Raw genomic sequence first — 8,285 nt, 5'->3', positions numbered from 1 at the left:
ACCTGCTTTTTTACTTAAGCAGTTTGTCATGAGCATCTTTTCACGTCAATATATATACATCCACATTTTTCTAGGTGCTTCCTGTAAACTGAGAAAGAAAGAGGTCCTCCTTGATGGAAGACATGGAGTCATCTTGGGAGTAGCCTGGAGGTGGGCCCCAAAGTGGGGCCTTCCAAGGTGGTGTCATGTTAAAGAAACTGCCTGCCAGTACAGAAGCAAGAGACACGGATTTGATCCCTGAGTCAGGAAGATCCCCTGGAGGAAGGCATGGCAACCCACTCCAGTATTCTTGCCTGGAGAATCCCGTGGGCAGAGGAGCCTGGCATGCTATAGTCTATAGGGTCACAAAAAGTTGGACAAGACTGAATCGACTTAGCACGCACGCATGGGCCCCAAAGCAGGCATCCATTCTGCTAAATTCTCTGCTAAACGTTCACATAGGAGGAGCACACCATCCCAGCTTTCGGTCACATGTAGTAGAAACTGGTCCATCTTCTGTCTGAGCTCTGTGTGACAGCCAGAAAGGTGGGAAAACACCTCGAGTCTGTCTTGAGTTTTCCCTTCCTGTAATTTCCCCTCACCTTATTCCAACCTCACTTTTTCCTTTCTAGAAGCTGGAGAGGGAAAGCAAAGTAACGATCTTCCTGGTAGAGTGAACAGCCCCACTGGTTTGTCTGAGAATGAGGGTTTTTCCCAGGACATGAGACTTTGAATTTTAAAGCCAGAAGAGTCCCAAGAAAACCAGGGAGGGTTAGTCACCCTATTCCCAGAATCAGGAGGGGTGCGGGGAGACATGGTCCAGTTTGACCGAGTTGCTAGAGATCCCCTTTTCACAGTTCCACAAAGGTCAGCTTGGAAGTTTCTGGAAGGCACATTCTCTGAGTTTCGACCAGGCCTCCTTAGGTCCCATGTCCACCCTGCAAACAATCTCCAGGACAGGAGATCGATGCCTTGGAGGCAGAGGAGAACTAGCCACCCAGAAGGCGACCCTCTGAGGACACTGACTGTTCCCTGCTCTGCAGAGGCGTCATGCATCTGAAGCCAGCCGCGACCTCTCCCCAGACTCTCCGATTTGTCCTCTCATGAAATGGCTTCATCTCGCTGAGCCTCAGTTTCCTCATCTGAAAGTGGGAAGAGGATTAGAACGCAGTGACCTATGTCAGGTCCTTAGCAATTAGCTAGGCTGGAGAAATCCCTGGTGACATCTGGAGGGAGCTCCAAGGTGCAGGGCAGAGGGCAGGGGACAGCGTCGCAGACAGTCATACTGTCACCCTGCCACCCCCCCAACCCCCTGCCAGTCAGTTGCCCTCATCCCCCCAGAGCCAGCTTACCATTCGCTCATCCACCCATGAAAGGCAGCAAGGTCAAGGGCCTTTCAGACCCTCTGGGTCAGTTTGGTTAGGGGGTGGCTTGCACAAAGCTTTGCTTGTTAACTTGAGGGCCCAGAAGTCACACTTTGTAGAAACACAATGTTCATGCCAGTGTCTCTGACCACAAACCCCAAGAGTCTAAATGTTGAGACACTCAGGAAGTCGAAAGGGTCCTCTCGTCTTCAGAGGCCCAGCCCAGCTCACAGGAATGGCATGCATCAAAAGGCAGGAAGTCCCTGCAAGTCTGTCCCGTCAAGCCACCAGACACTGGTCACCTTTATGTGGCTGCGCAAAAGTCAAGTTCTCAGGGAGAGGAGAGGTGATCTGGGACCTTCAGGGCTGGGGTGGAACCCGTGCCTGAGAATTGAGGCCACCACAGGAAGCTGGGCTCCCCTCTGTCGATAGAGGGACTCAGAGCCGAGCCTTGGCTCCCTCATGGGATAAGTGACATTTTGGTGCCTGTTCCCTTTTCTCTCTGTTCTTTCTTTTTCTCTTTCTTTTTTTAAAAAAGAAATTTATTTATTTATTTGGTTGCACTGGGTCTTAGCTGTGGCGTGTGGGATCTGGTTCCCTGACCAGGGATCGAACCCGAGACCCCTGCATTAGGAGCAAGGAATTCTAGCCACTGGACCACAGGGGATCTGTCCTCCCTTATTTATTTCCTTTTTGGCATACATTCTCTGAGGAAGTATCAAACATGTACTGCAACTCCCAGGAACAAGCCCCCCAGAGAAACACAGAGAAGACTGGGTGGCCTTCCTTCAAGATCTGATGTACTGAAGGTCTAAGACAGCCCTGGCCCATCAGGCTCCCCTTCCACGTGTGCTCTACTGACTGACAGGGACAGAGGGAAGAGAAAGTAAGAGAAAGGGGCTGGTTACACCAAAGGGATGGCCTGGCAGGTCACAGAGTCAGGCTTGCTCACAGTCTCCCACAGGGATTTCTCTGCAGTGCATGATCCCGTGAAGAGAGAAAGAAAGAGAGAGAATCTCTTAGCGAGCTGAAGCAGTATCATTGCAGAAGAAGGGAGAATAAATAACAGGTTGGCCAGGAAGAATTCCTGGCTTTCTGAAGGCAATAGTAGATAAAACACACCAGCTGGTCATAGGAGTCTTGCTTCAGGCAGAAGCAACCCAGAAAGGGAAAGTAAGCAATGCACAGGAGGGATCTCTTCCTGGTGGTCCTGGTGGCTAAGACTCCACGCTCCACGCAAGGGGCCTGGGTTCGATCCCTGCTCTGGGAACTAGATGCCATGTGCCACAACTAAGGGTTCAAATGCCACGACTGAAGATCCCACCTGCCACAACTAAGACCCGGCACAGCCAAATAAATAAGTAAAAGCAAGTACAGGAGAGTGAGAACAGCATGGGAGGAAGGAAAAGCAGAGAGCGAGGCGAATTCCTAGCGACAGAGGGCAGAGGCAGGCAGCTCCTGTTTGCTAAAGCCCTGTTCTAGGCCACTGAATACTGCCAGAAGACTTAGTTATCACAGCATTTTACAGATAAGAAGACTGAGGGAATTCCCTGGTGGCCCAGTGGTTAGGACTTCATGCTTTTATTGCCAGGCTCCAGGTTCAATCCCTGGTCAGGGAACTGAGACCCTGCAAGCCATGCAGTATGGCCAAGAACAAAACCCAGAAAACAAAACATACCAATGCAGAAACAGCACCGAGACCCATGAAGTTAAATTCTTCACCCCAGGACCACAGGCAGGGATTAGCTAAATCTGAATTTGAACCCAGGGCTGTCTTGACTCCAGTGTCCAGGCTTTTAATACAGCTCTACACTTCATCAGTCACTGCCTGGGAGCGGTCTGCTTTGAGTCCACACTTGACCCATGGCTGCTTCTCGTTGCTTATAACTGTTCAAAATAATCACATGTAAAAGAAAACTTTAAATCATAAGATTAAGTCAATATATACTGAATGGTATATTAAATAGGAAATGAATGTGGCTGCTGTGACAGAGAACCAAAAGAACAGTGATTTCAAGAAGCTAGCAGAGAAATTTCTGTTAGCAGCCCTTAGCTGTCAGAAATTCACACTCTTTCTGTCTTTGTTACTCCACCCAGTGCGCCACCAGGATGCCAAATCAAAGCCATCAAAAACCTGAAAGATGCAAGGACAGCCCCTGTAACATACTTGTTTGAATAGTGGAAAACCCCAAGTGGTCATGGAGAATGTCAGGAGATTGACCCAGATATAATCAGGTACCAGCTATGGCACAATTCTAGGCACTTTAATACATAGGCTTCCCAGGCGATGCTAGTGGTAAAGAATCTGCCTGACAATGCAGGAGATGCAGGAGACGTGGGTTTGATCTCTGGGCAGGAAGATCCCCTTTAGGAGGAAATGGCAACCCACTCCATGGAGAATCCCATGGACAGAAGAGCCTGCTGGGCTGCAGTCCATGGGGCTGCAAAGAGGCGGATACAACTTAGGCAACTCAGCATGCACACACACAATACAGAGCTGCTCAACAGAAAGCACTTTCCCCCCATCCCCAGAAGGAAAGAAAACTGGAGGCAGGGGCCAGTAGAGATGGTCTTGACTGTTCCCCCATCCCCAGAAGGAAAGAAAACTGGAGGCAGGGGCCAGTAGAGATGGTCTTGACTGTTCTGCCTTAGGGTTCCCTTAGCTCTCCTTTCTCTCATCATAATCTAGTCCAGAAAGCTGTGATAATCTTGATAACCTAAAAAACATCACATTGGTTCATGACGTGGATGAGTTACAAGTACTAATCATCTTAGATATCTAAGTAAACCAATGCATTGCAGAGGGTGGACGATAAACACCATGGCCTTTCAAAACCTACCATATTGTGAAATTCTCACAGTCTAGGGTATGTGAGAAGATCCCTTCTAAAGTAAGAGATGCACTTTGCGTTGCCCAAGAAAAAGATGCAACCCTGGTGGACCTCTGAATTTCAGAGATGGCATGTATCACATGTGGGCATGCTGCTCTGGGTGACCTGAAGTCTGCCTGCCTTGGTGGGGCTTAGAATAAGAAAGCTCTCCCACAGTCCAGGCCACACTGTAGACTGCTCTGCCTTTGGGTCTTATGACTCAGCACACTTAATGGGATCAGAAATGCCTCTGGCCCACAGAGATATTCTCTGGGGCACCAACAAGCCCCAGTAGGAGAAAAGTCTTGCCTTCTTCTGCCAGTCACTATTCTCCATCTGAAAAGCAGCCTCTGGTTTGCTTCTGGGCCAGGTTGAGAGTCAACACCTGAACGCAGGCCACCGAGTCGCACTCGAGGCAGCGCTCCAATATTCCATCAGCAGTCGTGTTGGTGCACCTGCATCCGGGTCCGAGGATCCGGAAAGCACAAGCGACGGTACGAGCAGGTGACAAGGAGCTCCTGCTGTTTCACCATCTTTCCCTCAACCCTACACCTATGGGCTTGCAGCAATTTCCTTACGACAAATTAGCAGAGGAGGAGGAAGAACCAGTAGATCAACTGGTTTCTGGCTGAGTTCATACTGCAGGCGGGCATTATGTGAGGTCAATGACAACCGCATCCCACTCAGGCATGGCCCTGAATGACAGTGGTGAAGGAAAACCTTCCCAACGGGCCGAACTTCAGACCAAACAACTGGTTTGTCCACTTTGTGTGGAATGAAAGGTGACCTGTGATATGGATCCACACTGACTCATGGGCAGTGGCTAATGGATTGGCTGACTGGTCAGGGGCTTAGTAAGTACAAGACTGGAAAACTGGTGACCAGAAGTTTGTGGGGAATAAACCCACATACCTATGGTCAATTAACCTATGACAAAGAGGGCAAGAATATACAGTGGAGAAAAGACAGTTTCTTCAGCAAGTGGTGTTGAGCAAGTTGGACAGCTGCATGTAAACCAATGAAGTTAGAACACTCCCTCACACTGTACACAAGTATAGACTCAAAGCATACAGACTTATGACATGACACCATAAAACTCCTAGAAGAGAACATAAGCAAAACATTCTCTGACACAAGTCGTACCAATGTTTTTCTAAGTCAGTCTCCCAAGGCAATAGAAATAATAGGAAAAATAAACAAATGGGACCTAATCAAACTTATAAGCTTTTGCACAACAGAAAAAACCATAAATGAAATAAAAAGACAACCTACAGAATTGGAGAAAATATTTATAAGCGATGCAACTGACCAGGGCTTAATTTCCAAAATATACGAATAGCTCATACAACTCAGTAACAAAACAACAAAGAACTATATCCAATCTCCTGGGATAAGCCATAATGGAAAAGAATATAAAAGAAAGAATATATATATATATACACACACACACACACACACACATACAGTAGAGATGGGTACAAGATTGTAAATCAACTACACTTCAATAAAAAAAGTTTAAAAGACCAAAAAAAAGTGCAACCCAATCAAAAAATGGGCAGAAGACCTTTTAGACGTTTCTACAAACAAGACATACAGATGACCAATAGACATGTGAAAAGTTGCTGAACGTTACTAATTATTAGAGAAATGCAAACCAAAACTACAATGAGGTATCACCTCACACTGGTCAGGATGGCCATCATTAAAAAGCCTACAAATATCAAATACTGGAGAGAATGTGGAGAAAAAGGAACCCTCCTACCCTGTTGATGGGAACGTAAAGTGGTGCGGCCACTATGAAGAACGGTATGTGTGTGCTTAGTCACTCAGGCATATCCAACTCCTTGTGACCCCATGGACTGTAGCCCACCAGGCTCCTCTGTCCATGGGATTCTCCAGGCAAGAATACTGGAGTCGGTTGCCATGCCCTCCTCCTGGGGATCTTCCCAACCCAAGAATCAAACCCAGGTCTCCCACAATGCAGGCAGATTCTTTACTGTCTGAGCCACCAGGAAAGCCCTGGAGAACAGTATGGAGGTTCCTTAAAACACTAAAACTTCCTTGGTGATTCAGTGGTTAAGACTCCACACTTCCACCACAGGGGCACAGGTTTGATCCCTGATCAGGGAACTGAGATCCTACATGCCGCACAGCCACTACCAAAAAAAAAACAAAACGTCAAGAGTTGGAGATAAAGGAATAAATTGGAAGACTGGGATTGACATATACACACTACTATATATAAACTAGATAACTAATAAGGACACGAATTTGAGCAACCCCTGGGAGATAGTGAAGGACAAGGGAGCCTGGCATGTTGCAGTCCATTGGGTCGCAAAGAGTCAGACACAATTTAGCAACTGAACAACAAATAAGAACCTACTTTATAGCACAGGGAACTCCACTCAATACTCTGTGATGACCTATATGGGAAAAGAATCTACATATGAGTGGATATATGTATATGTAAAACAGATTCACTATGCTGTACTCCTGAAATTAATAGAACATTATAAACCAATTCAGATCAGTTCAGTTCAGTTCAGTCACTCAGTCATGTCCGACTCTTTGTGACCCCATGAATTGCAGCATGCCAGGCCTCCCTGTCCATCACTAACTCCCAGAGTTTACCCAAACTCATGTCCATCGAGTTGGTGATGCCATCCAGCCATCTCATCCTCTGTCATCCCCTTCTCCTCCTGCCCCCAATCCCTCCCAGCATCAGGGTCTTTTCCAACGAGTTAACTCTTCACATGAGGTGGCCAAAGTATTGGAGTTTCAGCTTCAGCATCAGTCCTTCCAATGAACACCCAGGACTGATCTCCTTTAGGATGGACTGGTTGGATCTCCTTGCAGTCCAAGGGACTCTCAAGAGTCTTCTCCAACACCACAGTTCAAAAGCGTCAATTCTTCAGTGCTCAGTTTTCTTCACAGTCCAACTCTCACATCCATACATGACCACTGGAAAAACCATAGCCTTGACTAGACGGACCTTTGTTGGCAAAGTAATGTCTCTGCTTTTGAATATGCTATCTAGGTTGGTCATAACTTTCCTTCCAAGGAGTAAGTGTCTTTTAATTTCATGGCTGCAGTCACCATCTGCAGTGATTTTGGAGCCCTGAAAAATAAAGTCTGACACTGTTTCCACTGTTTCCCCATCTATTTCCCATGAAGTGGTGGGACTGGATGCCATGATCTTCATTTTCTGAATGTTGAGCTTTAAGCCAACTTTTTCACTCTCCACTTTCACTTTCATCAAGAGGCTTTTTAGTTCCTCTCCACTTTATGCCATAAGGGTGGTGTCATCTGCATATCTGAGGTTATTGATATTTCTCCCGGCAATCTTGATTCCAGCTTGTGTTTCTTCCAGTCCAGCATTTCTCATGATGTACTCTGCATATAAGTTAAATAAACAGGGTGACAATATACAGCTTTGATGTACTCCTTTTCCTATTTGGAACCAGTCTGTTGTTCCATGTCCAGTTCTAACTGTTGCTTCCTGACCTGCATACAGATTTCTCAAAAGGCAGATCAGGTGGTCTGGTATTCCCATCTCTTGAAGATTTTTCCACAGTTTATTGTGATCCACACAGTCAAAGGCTTTGGCATAGTCAATAAAGCAGAAATAGATGTTTTTCTGGAATTCTCTTGCTTTTTTCCATGATCCAGCGGATGTTGGCAATTTGATCTCTGGTTCCTCTGCCTTTTCTAAAACCAGCTTGAACATCAGGAAGTTCACGGTTCACATATTGCTGAAGCCTGGCTTGGAGAATCTTGAGCATTACTTTACTAGTGTGTGAGATGAGTGCCAACCTAGATAGCATATTGAAAAGCAGAGACATTACTTTGCCAACAAAGGTCCGTCTAGTCAAGGCTATGGTTTTTCCTGTGGTCATGTATGGATGTGAGAGTTGGACTGTGAAGAAGGCTGAGCGCCGAAGAATTGATGCTTTTGAACTATGGTGTTGGAGAAGACTCTTGAGAGTCCCTTGGACTGCAAGGAGATCCAACCAGTCCATTCTGAAGGAGATCAGCCCTAGGATTTCTTTGGAAGGAATGATGCTAAAGCTGA

Source organism: Bison bison, unplaced genomic scaffold (assembly GCF_000754665.1).
Source record: "Bison bison bison isolate TAMUID 2011002044 unplaced genomic scaffold, Bison_UMD1.0 scf7180017864371, whole genome shotgun sequence".
Lineage (NCBI taxonomy): Eukaryota > Metazoa > Chordata > Mammalia > Artiodactyla > Bovidae > Bison > Bison bison.
Note: the sequence above shows the minus strand (reverse complement) of the source record.